At 38.8% G+C, this 18,822-nt stretch overlaps 1 pseudogene; it reads right to left on the bottom strand.

The window, feature by feature from the left end:
- Window positions 1-17,046: 17,046 nt before the first annotated feature.
- Window positions 17,047-17,164, bottom strand: LOC113835593 (annotated as a pseudogene).
- Between the last annotated feature and the right edge of the window lie 1,658 nt (window positions 17,165-18,822).

Below are 18,822 nucleotides of genomic sequence, written 5' to 3' on the forward strand. Positions count from 1 at the left end.
AGACTTTTGAACAGTGAAATAAACCTTTCTCTCTTTAATTGGTTTTGCTAGATCGTCTTATCACAGCAACAAAGGACACAGACCATCTTATTTCCAAGGCTGAGAATACTTGGGTTCTCAGTTTGTCAAGTGAGGCAGAGCCTCAGGGAGGTTGTGAGAACAGCACTCCAACTGATATGAGTCTAAGAAAATTCACATCTCTTCACTAACTCTAAATCAGTGTTTTGCCACAGGGGTGCAGACACATGCTAGCCTGTCCTTAAAGGATAAAGGAAAAGGGACAACAAGATGACAGGAGCACACAATACTTCTGAAATGGAAGTGGTCCCAGCTTGTCCCAGGAGGTAGCTGAAGCCAGTATCCCATTCTCACTTACCTTACAGTTTGTCCTTCCTCGTCCTTTTCTTCTCCTGCCCTTCTGGTTTTTCTTAAGTAAGGTTTGTTTATTTAATCTGTTACGTGATATAACCTGTAATTTTTCCATTGTCATAATGGAAGAGGCCTAATTTAATGTTTATTTTTTCTTTTATTTTTGAGATTATAATATAATTACATCATTTCTCCCTTCCCTTTTCTCTACCCAAAACTCTTTCATATAGATTTGTTCTCTATCAAATCATTATTTATAAATCACATTTATTTTTTCATTGTTATTACTTTCACATATATATCATACCTCTCTCTCTCTCTCTCTCTCTCTTCTTACACACACACACACACACACACACACACACACACACACACACACACACACACACATTCCTAACTATAACCTGCTCAGTCTGTGTGTTACCCCTATGCATGCTCACAGTACTGACCATTTGTTGTTGGATAACCCTGGGGAAACTGTCTCCAGCTGCCAGCATTCCTTAGTCACCTGTAGTTCTTGTGTACAGCTGAGGACTGGCGGGCTTTCCCCTGTCCACTGTGGTATGTCTGTTAGTGCCATCCTAGTTCAGCTCATGTTTAGGCAGTCATGTTTGGTGAGACTGTGGCTGTAGCTTCTCACATTACTAGGAAACACAATGTCACAGCAAACTCCCTGATAATCTTCCTTCCATCTCTTGGGCAATTATCCTTGAGCTTTGTGTGTGAGAGCATTTTATAGTTGTATACATTGGGATTGGGCTCCATAACTCTGCAGTTTGATTGGTTGTGGTTGTCTGTAAGTGGTATTTGTTGCAAAGATGTTTTTAGTGTTGCTGGGGATTGAACTTAGAAACTTGTGTATTTTAGGCAAGCCCTCTACCATCGATGTTCCCTTATAGCATAGTCTGTATGTTTCATAACAGCAATACAATGCTCAAATAATCATTTTGTAAGTGGAAAATGTTTCCTAGCATACACATTTCTTTGCTTTCTCCTCCTAGAAAACTTTGCTTCCATGCACTGAAGTGGAGCCACTAATGAGAGTGCCATTTTCTTTAAAATTTAAGAAATGTTAATTAAAAATTATGTGTGCATATGTATGAAGTACCTACAGAGGCCATAAGAGGGCCATAAGAGGGCGTCAGATCATCTGGATCTGGAGTTGCAGGTAGTTGTGAGTTAGCTGATGTGGGGTTGGGAACTGAACTCTGATACTCTGGAAGAATAGTTTGTGCTCTCAACCTCTAACCCACCTCTTCAGCTCCTTTGAATTTTTAAATTTGTTTATTTATTTATGTATATATGTGTGTGTGTGTGTAAATGTGGATGCACATGAGTACACATGCATGCCGTGATATGTTTGTGGAGGTCAGAAGACAACTTGCCAGGCCTCTTCCTTGACCATGTGTGTCCTGGGGATCAAATCGAGGCCCTTAGGCTTGGTGGCACCCTCACCTGCTGAGCTATTTTATGGTTCTGAGGCTGCCATCTTCTAAAGGTTCAGATGCCATGATCTGCTTTTCCCAGCTCAGCCCAGTTCTGCTGGAGATGCCATTTAAGATAACCAGTCCTTTAGAAGTTCTCTCCCTGGACAAACTTCCTGCTGAAATTGAAACCAAAAAGCTTTCGATCTGGGGAAATGGTCTGAGCAGCCTAACTCCTCTCACCCTGTGGCCTGTCTTGTGGGGAGGAAACTTGGTGGTGAGAGCCCACAATATCCCCACAGGGTTTGCTAGCATTCCGTGAAGGAGGACACTCTTCTCTGAAGGAAATTAGCATGTCAATTTCTTCAGTTCATGTATATAATTAATATGCATAGCAAAATGGTTAATATATTACAAATTATCTACCTCATTCTAGACCACTTAAATGTACCTCTTTACATTTCTCTACCTTGCATCATTATAATTTTTATTATGCATGTAATATAAAAATTACGGCAACAATAGTAGTTAATACTTCTTGTATGTTTATTATTTTTAAGTACCACATTAAATCCACTCTCTACAATATCTCATTTCATTAGAAAGATTTCCATGTGTTAGGTGATTATTAACCTATTCTTTAATCTAAGATTTATTTTTCCCCCACTGTCACTTAGATTGCAAATTGGTACAATTTAAACACAGTTTTGACTCCAATATTGGAAGTTTTTTACATTCTAATCAAGAAGGCATTCACTCTAGCTTGGCGATTAGTAGATAAGTAGAGATGAGGAAAAGTCAAGCACCTATGATGTGCCCCACTGTTTGTGGTAGATGCTAATGAGATAAGAGGGGAAGATAGAGTGTTAGTTGGTGTTGATTGCCTGAAAGAGACCGAATGGCTTTGACAACAATTTATTTTCTCAGAGTTTTGGAGCTCTACCATCAAGCTACATCCATAGCCCAGGTTCTGAATTCAGAGAATGAAAACTGTAAGACAAAATCTTGACATATGTGCTTGAATCAGAAGACAGAAAAAAAAAAAAAAACCTCAAAAACTGTAGAACTGCACAAAGTAATCCAGAAATTAGTTTTACGGAGCCCTTGTTGACTGGGTGCGAGAAACTTTGAACATGGAATTTACAAAAATAGTGAGATACATTTAAGACAGAGCTAGATCTGGGTGTACATAATAATGAACACGGGGAACACAGTAATGAAACATGGGCTACGTCACAAAGTGATATCAACTGATGAATGTGACAGTTAGAAAATCATTTTCTAATGTGTGAAATAGCTAATTCAAGCAAGGCACATTAAAAAATCAGATTGACTATGTGAATAGGATTTCAGAGCCTATCATAACATCTACACGGTGCTTAATTATGGAGAGGGAACAGGATGGAGATACTACTTATGTCTTTCTTTTATAAATATGCAGGCTTCTACTGCTTTGAAAAACCAGGTACTGCCTTTTGCCGTATCTCAGTGGCTCTTGGGAGTCCATCATCTTTGTCCTTTTCAGTGTTACTCTTCATAGGAAAGATGATCTCTTTAGATTAAGTGACTGTGATCAACATAGTCAACAATAACTTCTTGTGTATTTCAAAGTATCTTTCTGTTTTCAACACAAATAAACTACATATGCTTTAGGTCAAGGATATGTTAATTACCACCATTTGATCATTGAACATATATCGAACTATCACACTGTATCCCATAAAAATTGTATAGTGACCCATGGGGCCTCACCCTTCTCTGGGAGCCTATTGGTAGTTAGTGGTTTGGGGGAGAGAGGTGTCATTTTCTTCAGTGCTGCAGCCATTGATAAGTTGCTCCTGCTCCAGTAATTACCTTCCATCTATGCTCTGTCAAGAAACTTTAATTAAACTCAGTGGGCCATGTACAAAAAGAAAACATGGAAGCAAGAGGAGAATTTATTGTGAAGAAGGGTCCAGCACGAGAGGGATGAGAGAGGGAGATGGGGATGTGATGGTTTGAATAAGAATGGCTCCCATAGGCTCATATATTTGAATGTTTAGTCATCAGGGAATGGTACTACTTGAGAAGGATTAGGAGGTGTGACTTGTTGGATTTGGTGTGGCCTTGTTGGAAAAAGTGTGTTAGTGGTGTTGGGCTTTAAAGTTTCAAAAGTCCAAGCTATTCCCAATGGTTCCCTCTCTTCTTCCTTCTGCCTGTGGATCTGGTTATAGAACTCTCAATTACTTAACCAACACTGTGTGTTGCTATGTTTCCTGCCGTGATGATATGGACTAAACCTCTGAAACCATAAGGAAGCCCCAATTAAATGCTTTCTTTTATAAGAGTCGACATGGTCATGGTATCCTTTCAAAGCAATAGAACACTAATTAAGACAGAGATTGGTACCATGGAGTCAGGTATTGTTGTGACAGGCCTGAGCATGCTGCTTATTGGAGTAATATGGAAGACTCTGGGACTTTGGACTAGGGAAGCAATTGAATGCTTTAAGCTGTCCATGCTAGTAGGAACATAGATGACAGTGCTGAAGGCAGTTTGAAGTGTGGGAGCACAGCACAAGAGGGTTTAGATGAGAAAAATAATTAGTAAGTGACCTAGAGACTATTCTTGTGATATGTTGGCAAAGAATGTTGCTGCTTTCTGTTCTTGTCAAACAATAAAGAGATTTGGATTAATGATACTAGCAGAGGAGAGTTCAAGGTAGCCTAGTATTGTCTTCAGCAATTGAGGCACCGGCTGGAGAATAAAGTAGAGCAACAGACAGAAATTATATTTACCACTTCTCCGTCATGCTGTGACTCTCTCAAGATAGCCCTCTCTCAAAGCAATGGTTCTTACTGGGCTTTGGGTAAAGCTTACCTCCCTTCCCTGTCTCCTCAGGCTAGTTGAGGTAAGGACTTCTGTGATGGTAGAGCTTCATTGTCACCCTAAGTGAGTGTACCTGTGGATGTGTCTGAGGTGTATTTTCAGAGAGGCTTAAATGAAGGAGATCTACCTTAAATGCTGATGGCATCTTTCCATAGGCTGGTGTTCAGGACTGAATGAAAAGGAGGTAGTGGGCTGAGCACCAGCACCCACCCATCTCTGCTTCACGAGTTCAGATGTATCCTCAAGCCTGCTGCCATGATTTCCCCATAAGATGACAGCGTCCCTTCTTAAGTGACCAAACAGACTGCTTTGTCACAGCAATGAGAAGAACAATCAAGAAAATGTCCACTGATGTCAGTTTTGGTGTTATGTTTTTCTTTGATGAGTCTCTAGCTCTGATCATGTATTTGTGGACAGACTTCATGAATTTTCACCAGGACCCTAGCTATACTTATAAATAGATACACAAAACTCAACAGGTTTCCCACACCCCAGCCATGATTACCAAGTAGTACAGAAAGATGACTCAGTTGCTAGAGCCAATCTTTCCCATTGCGTAGGCATGTGTAATTTATATAATGCATGTGGATTTATTTATATGCCCCTATTTTCTCTTGTTCACCAGATTTCTGTATTATATTCCTTAGTAATATGATAGCAAAACCTAGTGGGAACTATAAATTAGTATGAGACAGAAAAATTACAAATGTCTAAATTATTTTGCCTATCAAAATCCTAAAAATTATAAAAAACAAAATTTAAAATTACTTGATAATGAATGCCCATAAAATTTCATTTGATTCCAGTGTGGCTTTGGAGTTGCTAGTGATTTTAAATTTCTTTTGAAGAATAAACAAGTCAGAGCTGCTAATAAAAACTGGAGTTCATTTGAAGAAGAAGCAAATAAGAATAGCTAATAAAATTTTGCAAATGAGTTCAGTATATGGGTATTTGACACATTAGGTATTTAAGGAAACAGTGTGATATTAGCCTAAGGATTTAGAGGCAAATGGGACAAAACAACCTCTGGAGATGTTCTTTGTGTTTTTGGATCTTCTCCTCTAGATATTTGATTGAACAGAAAAGAAGTCACTTTGAGCAGCTGGGTGACACTCAGCAGATGTTTCAGGGGCGACTCAATGTACATTGAAAAAAGTTTTTAATTGAAATTATCGTCATGTTTATTCAAATCTAAATCTGAAGAAAGCTATTAAAATCTGGAAGAAAAGTATATACTTCTGATGTGGAAACAGATGATTTTTGAACGAAAAGGAATGGAAAATATTCTGTTTTTTTTTTTTTTTTTGAGACAGGGTTTCTATATGCAGCTTTGTAGCCCAGGCTGGCCTCAAACTCATGGAGATCCACCTGCCTCTACCTTCTGAGTGCTGGGATTAAAGGCATGTGTCACCACTGCATGGCCTGGAAAATATTCTTAAAGGAAATCACATTATTTAAATGCATAGATTTGACTTCATTATTGTTATCTTGTGTTACATAATAAACTTAAGACAAGTAGGAAACGTTACAGAATATTTATAGCCTGATAGTTCATATCCTACTATGTAAAAACTTCATACATGTTCATACACAAATAATGAAAATGAGCAATCCGGTCTTGAAATCCACTCAGAAATCAGCAGAATACAGTAAATGAGAGTATGTTACTCTTTATATTGACAAAGGTAAAGAGAAAATCAAAACTGTATTGAAGAGTGGTCATAAAAACTGCCCCCTTTATACTCTCATGGCTTGGAGTTTAGGTTAGATTAACTTTTCTTAACTTTTCTTAAAGGTCTTTAAGGTCTATTCCTGGACCTCAGGGTTTCACAAGAAATCTAATTTCTACAGACACATGAAGGGCACCCAACGTTCTTATGGCAGTCTACCTGAAGTCACTAGTACAAGTTCCTGGGTAGTCAGTGCTAAGGTGACTTGCTCAGATGCCTTTACCTGCATGCAAGACCTCAGGATAGTTCAGAGGAGCTTTGGGATTTATGTGTCTTGCTCACAAGTTCAAGAGTTCATTTTCCACTGTTTGGCTTCTGATTGGATCTGACTGTGGTTAATTACATTATTTTTAATCACTTGCTTTATATTTCAGAGAACCAAACTCTGACTACAGGCAGAGAAAATGGGTGTATCTCATTAATGGACAGATTAAAAAAAAACAGGACTCATTATTTTAAAGGACATAGGTCAAAAATTTATTTTGTTAAGTGGTAAAGTGAAGCAGTTGCAGACTCAAACTGCAAATGGACCACTTAACAAGGCCCACACTAGGGATAACCCATCTAGGATCCATGCTAGGGATGACCCATCTCTAGGACACAGAGTAGGGATAACCCATTTCTAGGACCCACACTAGGAATGGATAACCCACCTCTAGGACCCACACTAGGAATGGATAACCCATCTCTAGGACCCACACTAGGAATGGATAACCCATCTCTAGGACCCACACTAGGAATGGATAACCCATCTCTAGGACCCACAATAGGGATAGATAACCCATCTCTAGGACCCACACTAGGAATGGATAACCCATCTCTAGGACCCACACTAGGGATAGATAACCCACCTCTAGGACCCACACTAGGAATGGATAACTCATCCCCAGGACCCACACTAGGAATGGATAACCCATCTCTAGGACCCACACTAGGAATGGATAACCCATCTCTAGGACCTACACTAGGGATGAATAACCCATCTCTAGGACCCACACTAGGAATGGATAACCCATCTCTAGAACCCACACTAGGGATGAATAACCAACCCATCGCTAAGACCCAGCTTTGTTTAAAGGCTGAGAGGGAGCAGTGGACAGGAAAACATTTTCAGCACTGTTACCACACTGGTGAGTAAGATACGGAAACAGAGTAAGATAAGGAAACTGGTGCCCATGTGAGCTAGATGCCCTTACATTTATGTTGCTTCCTATGGCAGACTCCTGTGATAATCAATCACTTGCCAAAGACAGGGTTGGTGTCTTTGTAAAAGAGACCCCAGGAAGCCCCTTTCCCGTTCTTCTTGGTGAAGCTGGAAAGATGGCCTCAGTGGTCAAGGAAGAGGAAGACAGCCTGTTTTCTATTTGTTTTCCTTTTGCTGTGGTAAAACACCGACGAGTCTGAGCCGGCGGGTTCGTCTGATTTGCTCAATGTCTTCTGGCAACCCAAAGCAGCACCGCATCCATGGAGAGACACTGCAGATGTTCCTTTCTTCTCCCTGACGTTTTTGTCTCCTCCTGCTTGCCTTCCCTTTTTCTTTGTCATAAAATTTCACTTAACAAGTCACAGAAGGATACCGGGGGAGGTGAAGCATTCCATTTCCACATAACTTTTCTCAAGTTAATTTGAGACGGCTAAGAAGCAGCTGTCTGGAAATGATTTTACAGGGGAGAGGTAGGAGCAGAGACCAGTAATTTGGAAGCTGCTCACATCTGGAGGGTGGTTGATGCTGAAGGCACTGGTGAGCGTGCCTGGACCTAAAGTCTTAGAAGATTCCTGGAATACTTAGGAAAACATTTACAAGTTTGGAGAGGAGGAGGAATCTGAGAGTGGTATTAATGGAGTCTATAATTTGCTGTGGCATACAGCCTCCTCCTGCAGCATTGAACTTAGTCATTACAAATGTCAACTTTAAGTCCTGGCTCGAGCATCTGCCAGTTTCTATCTTTGATGCTTTTGGAAGACTAGAGCAGCATTGAGTGAGCAACTGGTAGGAGTTAAAGTCAACTATGACAGAGAATGAAGAGTCAGAAGCACAACATGGAAAACAACTGGGAGCCCTTAGCTTCCGGGATGGGTAGGTCCTTTCTATGAGAGTGTGGGGCTTCTCTGTAGAATTAGATTGATCATGTTTCTTTGTTTTTCTTATCATACTAGCGCTTTGAATTTCTTTGATAATAACCCATCTTATCAGCATAGTGTTGTGTTCTTCATGAGATGTAAGGAATGGTCCTGATAGGATGGTGATTGAAAGGTCACTGCAGCCTCCCTGGTGAGAGGCCATCAGAGAAGTTGAAGCCCACTCAGGGCCTTTCTACTACTTGTCTCTGGTTGGATTGTCTCTCATTTCTCCAAGGGTGGGTCAGAACAGTGCACAGGATAGAACCCAGCAGGCTCTGCTCCCATCTGGTTGTGACTAACATGCTTTCACATGCTATCTTCCCTAGGCAAGTGTACCTCTCTAAGTGTGTGTGCGCCTGTGTGAATGTGGGTGTGGAAGTCAGAAATCAATGTCAAGCGTGTTCCTCTGTCACTTCTTTCTTTCTTTCTTTCTTTCTTTCTTTCTTTCTTTCTTTCTTTCTTTCTTTCTTTCTTTCTTTCTTGTGGCAGGTTCTTTTACTGAAGCAGAAACATTGATTCTGAAGACCAAAAAGCCCTAAAGGCTCTTCTTGTTTCTTCTTCCTCAGCCCTGGAGTTATAGGTGCACATTGGCACATGCTCAGCTTCCAGGGCGGTTCTGGGGATTTAAATCCAGACCCTCAGGCTTTACTAACCAAGTTATCACACCATCCTTTGAGGATTTTATCTGATAAGCAGGGCAGATAGGAGATGCTGCTGACCAGTTCTTCTGGAAGTAGCTCTTACAGTTTCCCACTTTGGTTGGGGCACTTTTGAGGCATGTTTAGAAAAATAACCAGCATTTCCCAGCAAGACCTAGTCCCAGGAGTCCACAGAGACCGTAAGCTCAGAATTGAACCCTGTGCTGGGTTTCTGCTCTTCCATGACTCAGTTTCTCCACCTTCTCATACTGCTTCCTAGGGTCATTTAAAAAGAAAGGGCTTGTCTCCACTGTGTCTTGCTTTCAACCTGAGAGGAACACACACAGATGCCTTGGCAAATTGGAGGATTAAAGTATTTCCTTAGGACGAAGATTAAACCTTAAAGGCAAATGTGACAGAAATAAACAAGAAAATGCAAATGAAGGTCACTGTGTTCTTTGAGACATGAGAAAGACTTTTTAGGATGAAAAAAATACATAATATTACTCAAACTTATGGGAAAAAAATTAACACAGTTCTAAGAGGCAAGTTCATGATACTAAGTGCCTACATAAAAAGTTAAAGACATACCATTCTAGCAACTTAACAGCACAGCTGAAAAGCTCTAGAAGAAAAAGAAGAAATCACACCCCAAAGGAGCAGAGGGCAAGAAATAACCAACCCAGGGCTGAAATCAATAAAATAGAAACAAACAAAAACAATACAAAAAAAATCAATGAAACAGAGTTGATTAAGAAAAATCAGCAAGATTGATTAAACTCTCATCTGAATTAACTAAAAGGTGGAGAGAAAATATCCAAATTTTAAAAAAGGTGGCCATAACAAGAGATACTGGGGAAATTCAGATATCATAAGGTAAAAATTAGAAATGAAAAGGGGCGTAGAAACAGACACTACAGCAATCCACAGAATCAAAAGGACATACTTCAAAACCCGTAGTCCACTAATTAAAACTATCTCAAAGAAATGGATAATTTTCTTTCTTTATTGAAATTCTTTAATTACTATTCATATTTACATATCCATTCCCCCTTCCCTCGCCCTCACATCCTCCCATGTTCCCCCCCAACACATTCCCCAACTCCTCCCCAGGGATAGTGAGACCCTCCACCAGGGACCTTCAAAGTCTGTCGTATCGTTTGGGGGAGGGCCTAGGTTCTCCTTGCTGTATCTGGGCTGCAATAGTATTACTCCATAGGGAATGGGCTCCCAAAGTCCATTTGTGCTCTAGGGTTAAGACTGGTTCCAATGTTAGAACTCCTATAATTGTCTTGGCCTCCTAGCTGGAACCCACATTCAGAGGGCTTGGTTCAGTACAATGTTATTTCTCTAGCTTTATGACTAGGGTTTCCATGTTCTCAATAGGTCAGGTCAACTGTTTCTGTGGGTTTCTGCAGCACCATCTTGGCTCCTTTACTCATCCCTCCTCCCTCTCCACAATTGGATTCTAGGAGTATGGTTCAGTGCTTATCTGTGGGTACCTGTTTCTGCTTGGAACAGCTACTGGATGAAGGCTCTAGGGATGGTAACCAAGGTAGACACCAATCTCATTATAGGGGAAAGGCATCAATGGCATTTTCTTCACCACTGCTTGGATTCTTAGTTGGGGTCATCCCTGTGGATCCCCTAACATTTCCCCTGTGCCAGACTTTTCTCCATACCTGTACTGTCTCCCTCTATCAAGGCATCTCCTTTTTTGCCCTCTTCTATTCCTCCCCGTCTCAGTCCGCTTGTTCTTTTTCCCCTTCCCCTTCTTCGCTTCCCACCTCCTTCCTCTCCACCCCCACCCTGTGCTCCCACTTTGTTCAGGGGTTCTTTTCCCCCTCCCCTTCTTCGAGTGAATATGCAATTTTCTCTTAGGGTCCTCCTTGTTTCCTAACTCCTCTGGCAGTGTGGACTGTAGACCAGTAATCCTTTGTTCTATGTCTAAAAATCATATATGAGTGAGTACATACTATGTTTATCTTTTTGTGACTGAGTTACCTCACTCAGGATGGTTTCTTATAGTTCCATACATTTGCTTGCAAATTTCAAGATTCCATTGTTTTTTTTCTGCTGAGTAGTACTCCATTGCGTAAATGTACCACATTTTTTTTTTCTATCCATTCTTCAGTTGAGGGGTATCTGGGTTGCTTCCAGGTTCTGGCTATTACAAACAATGCTGCAATGAACATAGTTGAACATATGTCCTTACTGTATGAATGTGCATTCTTTGGGTATATGCTCAAGAGATGAATTACTGGATCTTGAGGTAGACTGATTCCCATTTTCCTGAGAAACCACCATACTGATTTCCAAAGTGGTTGTACAAGTTTGCACTCCAACCAGCAATGGAGTAGTGTTCCTCTTTCTCCACATCCTCTCCAGCATAGACTGTCATTGGTGTTTTTGATTTTAGCCATTCTGATAGGAGTAAGATGGTATCTCAGAGTAGTTTTGATTTGCATTTCCCTGATGGCTAAGGAAGGTGAACACTTCTCCAGGTGTCTTTCAGTCATTTTGGATTCCTCTGTTGAGAATTCTCTATTTAGTTCTGCACTCTACTTTTTAATTGCATTGTTTGATGTTTTGGTGGCTAGTTTCTTGAGTTCATTGTATATTTTGGTGATCTGTCAGATATGGGGTTGGTCAATATCTTTTCCCATTCTGTGGGCTGGTGTTTTGTGTTTTGTGTTGTTGACTGTGTCCTTTGTGTTACAGATGCTTCTCAGTTTCAGGAGGTCCCATTTATTAATTGTCAATCTCAATGTTTGTGCTACTGGTGTTATGTTCAGAAAGTGTTCTCCTGTACCAATTTGTTTGAGAGTACCACCTACCTTCTCTACTAGGAGGTTCAGTGTAGCTGAATTTATGTTGAGGTCTTTGATCCATTTGTACTTAAGTTTTGTGCATGTCGATAGATATGGATCAATCTGCAATCTTCTACAAGTCTGAATCCAGTTATGCCAACACCATTTGTTTGAAGATTCTTTCTTTATTCCATTGTATAACTTTAGCTTCTTTGTCAAAAATCAGGTGTTCATATGTGTGTGGGTTAATATCATTGTTTTCAGTTCGATTTCATTGGTCAACCTGTCTACTTTTTTTGTGTCAATACCAAGCTGTTTTCAGGACTTTGGCTCTATAATAGAGCTTGAAGTCAGGGATGGTGATGCCTCCAGAAGTTCCCTTATTGTACAGGGTTGTTTTGGCTATGCTGGTGTTTTTGTTTTTCCATATGAAGTTGAGTACTGTTCTTTCAAGGTCTGTGAAGAATTGTGTTGGGATTTTGATGGGAATTGCATTGAATTTGTAGATTGCTTTTGGCAAGATTGCCATTTTTACTATGTTAATCCTACCTATCCAAGAGCATGGGAGATCTTTCTATTTTCTGTTATATTCTTTAATTTCTTTCTTTAAAGACTCAAAGTTCTTACTATACAGGTCTTTCTTGTTTTTGGTTACTATTACCCCAAGATATTTTATGTTGTTAGTTGCTATTGTTGATACATTCCTCTTACCAAAGTTAAATCAAGATCAAATAAACAATTTAAATAGACCTATCATCCCTAGTGAAATAAAAAGAGTCCTTAAAATTCTTCCTACCATAAAAAAGGATAGGACCATATGGTTTAGTGCAGAATTCAATAGGACTTTCAAAGAATAGTTAATGCCAATACTTCTCAAATTATTCCACAAAATAGAAACCAAAGGAACATTGACCAATTCATTTATGAGACTCTGCTACACAAACCACATGAAGACCCAACAAAGAACAAGGATTATAAAACAATTTTCCATATAAACATATACACAAAATACTCAATAAAATACTTGCCAATCAATCCAAGAACATATAAAATCATTCAGCATGATCAAGTAGGCTTCATTCCAGAGATTCAGGGATGGTTCAACAGACAAAATGCAATCTACCATATAAAGAAACTGAAAGATAAAAACTACATGATCATCCCAGTAAATGCAGAAAAGCCTCTTACAGAATCCAAAAAAAAAAAAAACTTCATGAAAAAAACTCCTAGAGAGATTAGGGATACAAGATATATATATCAATAATAAAGGCAGTTTATATCAAGTCCATAACCAACATTAAATTGGGAGAAACTCAAAGCAATTCCACTAAAATCAGGAAGAAGACAAGCTGTCTACTCTCTCCATATCTATTCCACATAGTACTTGAAGTTCTTGCTAGAGAAATGAGACAACTGAAGGAGATAAAGGGGAAATAAATTGAAAAGGAAGAGTTCAAAGTATCTTGACTTGCAGAAGATATGATAGTATATATAAGTTATTTTGAAAATTCCACTGGATAACTCCTACATCTGATAAACACTTTGGCAATGTAGCAGCATAAAAATTTAATTCACAAAAAATCAGTATCCCATCTACATATAAATGGCAAATGATCTGAGAAATAAGTCAGGAAAACAACACCTTTCACAGTAGCCTTCAATGATATAAAATATCCTGTACTATCTGTAACTAAGCAAGTGTAAGACTAATATGACAAAATCTTCAAATTATTGAACAAAAAAGTTGAAAAAGATATCAGAAGATGGAGAGATATTCCATTGCTTGTGGATGGGTAGGATTAATATAGTAAAAATGGCAATCCTACCAAAACAAAAAAACAAAACAAAACAAAACAAAACAAAAACAGTCTACAGATTCAATGCAATCCTCATGAAAATTTCAGCACAGTTCTTTACAGATCTTGAAAGGACAATTTTATCTTTCTAGGGAAACACAGAAGCCAGGATAACTTAAACAATTCTGAATAATAAAAAAATTGCTGGAGGTATCACTGTCCTCCAAAACAAGCTGCACTATGAAGCTATAGTAATAAAAAAGCAGCATGGTATTGATACCAAAACAGAAACACTGATCAATGGAATTAAACTGAAGACCCAAACATAAATCCACACACCTATGGGCACCTGAATTTTCATAAAGAAATACAAACTAGAAAAAGACAACACCTTCAGTAAATGGTAATGGTCAAACTTGTTGTTTGCATGCAGAAGAATCAAAATAGATCCATACTTATCACCCTGCACAAACTCAACTCCAAATGGACCAGAGACCTCAACATAAAACACATAGACTAAACTTGATAGAAAAGAAAGTGGGGAATAGCCTTGAACTCACTGGCACATGGAAAGACTTTCTGAACAGAACACTGTTAGCACAGACATTAAGATCAACAATTATTCAATGGGACCACAAGAAACTGAGAAACTTCTATATGGCAAAAGACAACATCATTTGGACAAAGCAATATCCTACAGAAAGGGAAAACGTTTTTACCAGCCAAAAATTTGATAGAGGGCTAATAGCCAAAATGTGTAAAGAACTCAAGAATCTAGATATCAAGAAAACAAAAAAACATAGCTCAAAAAATGTGGTACAGAATTCTCAAAAGAGAAAACTCAAATGCCCGAGAAACATTTAAAGAAATGCTCTCTATCTTTAGTCATCAGGGAAATGCAAATATAAACTACTTTGAGATTTCATTTTATATCTGTCAAAATGGCTCAGATAAATGACACAAGTGACAGCTCATACTGGTAATGATGTGGAGCAAGTGCAACACTCCTCCATTGCTGGTGGGTGTGCAAACTTCCATAGCCACTATGGAAAAAGTTGCGGTGGTTCATCAGTAAGATGGATTTGATTTGCTTCAAGGTTCAGCTATACCACTCCTTGGACATATACCCAAAGGACATTTCATCCTACAGGAGACACTTGCTCAACCATGTTCACTGCTGCTTTATTCATAACAGCCAGAAATCAGAAATAATCTACGTGTTCCTCAACAGATGAATGGATAAAGAAAATGTGGTACATTTACACAATGGAGTATTACTCAGTTCTTTAAAAATTACATAAAAATAACACTTGCAGACAAATGGATGTCGCTAAAAAATAATCCTGAGTGAGGTAACTCAAACTCAGAAAGACAAATATGTTATTTATTTGTTCTTAAATGATAAGCTACAATACATAGAGCCTCATTTATAAAGTAAGGGATTAAAGAAAAAGATAGATATTATTAGGAAAAGAAAAGAAAATAGATAGCTCTGGTTGGATGGGGTGGGCTGAAATGAGAGGATCTTGTGGGACGGGGGAGAAGATACACTTGGGGGATGGAATAGAGGAAGGGACAGCAAAAATTAAGGGCCATTTTAGGGATAATTTGGAAACCTAATACAGTAGAAACTTCTTAACATACATACATATATGAACACAATCTAAATACACACATATGTGAATGGCTAGTTGGGTTATATCTAGTTGAGTTGTTGAACAAAGGGGTTTCACAGGAATCCCCAAACAACCCAGGTTGTTAACAACAATATAGATTGCTCACCAGAAACTTAACCAGGCTCCATTGCTGAAGACAACATTTTCACAACTGTTTGAACACAGAGATGTTGAGCCTTTACCTACATAGAGCCTTCACCAGCACTTTATAGTCCAGCACTTTAGGTACAGGAACACACTTCACATGCTCTCAAAAGGGAAACATAAACACCAAGCCAACCACAAACCCTTTGATCTAAAGTGATGTTCTGCCTGCAAGATATGCTAGGGCAGTGGTGGCACAAAGCTTGTGGGAGTAACCAACCAATAATGGTTTGACTTAAGGTTCACTCTATAAAATGGAATTCATACTTACACTGCTTGAGTGATCAAGAAAATGAGACTTGGTAGCCTAGAGATCTAGGGTAAAACCAAATACCTGGAAAAGGAAAGAAAATGTAGTGGTAAAGTGACTCTTAATGATATTCTGCTATACTCATAGAGCAGTTCCTTGTTGAACCACCACCAGAGAAGCTTTCTCCTGCAGCAGATAGGAACAAATATAGAGCCCAAGCTAGACATCACACAAGGAGTGAGAGACCTTGGAACACTCAGCCTTGAAATTGATGCCCCATTAAATCCCTTTCCTCAGAGCTCAGGAAACCCATGGAGAAGGAGTAGGAAGGAATGTAAGAGCAAGAGATGGAAGACACCAAGTAAACAAGGCCCTTTAAGTCAACATAAGCAAAGCTTATATGAACTCACAAAGACTGTAACAGTATTCATAGGGCCTGCACAGGTTTGCACCATGCCCTCTGTATGGATATTATGCATCAAATTTTGTGTTTTCATGGGATTACTGAGTGTGCAAACAAATAGGTCTCAGACTCTTGTGCCTTTTCTTAGGATCTCTTCCTTCTGTTAGTTTTTCTTGTCCAACTTTGCTGTGACAGTTTCTGTTTTATCTTATATTTTAATGAATTGATGAATGAAAGCATAGCCACTAGGGTAAAGATTAACAACTGAATTGTTACTATATCCGCTGGGAGAGGAAAATTTAGTTTTCCCTAACAGAGTGACCAGGAAGCTATTCCAGGGAAGGCCTCATGTTCAGGAGTAGTTAAAGACTCCACAGTTTCGTTGTGTGCATTTATTTGATTATAGTGTTTTGGAAGGTGGTGTGTGGTTTTATTTTGTTTTCTTCTTATATTAGGTTTTTGTTTGTTTTTTTGAGAAAGAACCTAAATTGGGTAGAGAGGTGGAGAAGATCTGGAAGGACTTGGGGAACGAGAAGGATGTGATCTAAATTTATTTAAACTAAAAATTTAAATAATAAAAGATAGAAAATTAAAATAATTTTAAAGTAAATATATTGTTTATAAGTTCATTCTGATGAATTTTGAAGATTTAAAATACAGAATACTGCTGGGCAGTGGGTCGCACGCTTTTAATCCCAGCACTTAGGAGGCAGAGGCAGGTGGATCTCTGTGAGTTTGAGACCAGCCTGGTCTAGAAGAGCTAGTTTCAGGACAACCTCTAAAGCTACAGAGAAACCCTGTCTCGAAAAACCAAAAAGAAAATACAGAATACTTCCCTAGTTTATATGTCATGGTTATGCAGGGGTTGTGTTGATCTACTTGTGTATCATTGTGTATCATTCCAATTTTATAATGTGTGCTGTGAAAGCAAGCACAAATTATATATAAGCTAATTGGTATTGAAATATTGGATTTATAAACATTTTCACTGCCTTTTGTTATTGCAATTTCTTTTAGTGTTTTATTAAAAATAAACCTCAGGAGTTAAATATTAGGGAAATAAACCTGAGAGATACACAGACCAATGGAGAAATGACCATCTGTTCTCTTCTTCACCTTCCTCAATCAAAAAGAGCTCACATCTCCTTAGGTCCTCCTTCTTCCTCCTGTGTGTCACTCTTGCATCCTCTCAGTCAGCTGGAAAACTGTGTGGTTCACTCCGGCCCACTTAGTGTTTACCCTTTAAACCAATTTCTGACTCCACTGGCAGTCTCAGAGCAACAACACAAAGAAATCTCCCACAACATTTCCCCCTTTTTTGTCTAAATAAAAAAGGAAGGGGTTTTAACTCTACCAGAGTAAAACTGTATACAATAAGAACAGTTATCAAGTAAGAAACACCTTCACAATGTCTTGTCCATTAGTATTTGGCAAATTCAAAGAAAATACTCCATTATTTATCATATCTTGGTGAGTCCAAAGTTTTGTCCCTGATTTATTTTCTATCATAACTATGGAAAACTGTAACTATAACTATCTAGTCTCAAACCCATCAAAGACCTGAGTATGATATAATATTACCTGAGTAAACAGGAAGTGCAGAACAAGCAATTTCCAAAACTATAGAAATGACAGAGACAATTGGCTGCATGGACAGTCACTCAAGGTTCCTCTGTAATATCAGGGCATCCATCTTCAGCCTGCAGGCCTAGAATGTCTGACAGACTTTTCTGTGAAGCAGGAATTTTAAAGGACTTCCTACCTTGTCTTGGCAAAGTTCATTAGTTGCCTTCTTTTTGTGTCCTGCTTGTCCAATTTGGACAACATACTGTCATTAGTAGAGACAAGGGCAGATTTTTTTGTCTAGTGGTTGCCACAAGTGAAAGCAAACTCCATACAGAGGTTCTTCGATGCCCACCATCCTCTTTTGAGGTAAGTTGGTATTTCCAGGAGCAGATGTGTTTCACTGTTATGAAAAGCCTTATGTTCTTAGAACATTTTAAATGCCACACTCTGTAGGGCTCTGAAGTGTTTGGAGACCGTCACTGTGCTAGCCCCTTTTTGCTTTCATGTCACATATAGTCTGTGACCCCCCTTGTTTTCACAATCTAGTTACAAGATTTTTAATTAGATTACATGTTAATTATACAAAGACCAACTGACACACGCAGTTTGAAGAAGATAAGAACTTACTTTTTTGGTGCCTAACCTCAAGTGTTGGGAAAAGGAGTAGGTAGGCATGCCTACTAACAGCTGGCATCAATGGCTTGAAGCAGGAAAGCAAACTTCTAATTCCTCTGGTGAGTTGAGTCAGTTAAGTAGGAGCTGATTAAAAGAACTTATACAAACTGAATTATAGATTGCTCCATGCTTTACTCTTCCAGAAAATATAAAGTGAATTCAAATGTGAGATGTGGCTACTTTTATGCAATACTGAACACTTAGAACAAGATGTAAATCAACATCAGCCATCCAGATGTGACAGCTTGTAAAGATATAATTTTAGTGATGGAATATTTCAGTTCTCATATGGATGCTCCTTTATTTCTTCGGAGCCACTTCACTTTAGGTACTCAATAAATACTTGTTAAAT

The sequence above is a fragment of the Cricetulus griseus genome, chromosome 4, assembly GCF_003668045.3.
Source record: "Cricetulus griseus strain 17A/GY chromosome 4, alternate assembly CriGri-PICRH-1.0, whole genome shotgun sequence".
Taxonomy (NCBI): Eukaryota; Metazoa; Chordata; class Mammalia; order Rodentia; family Cricetidae; genus Cricetulus; species Cricetulus griseus.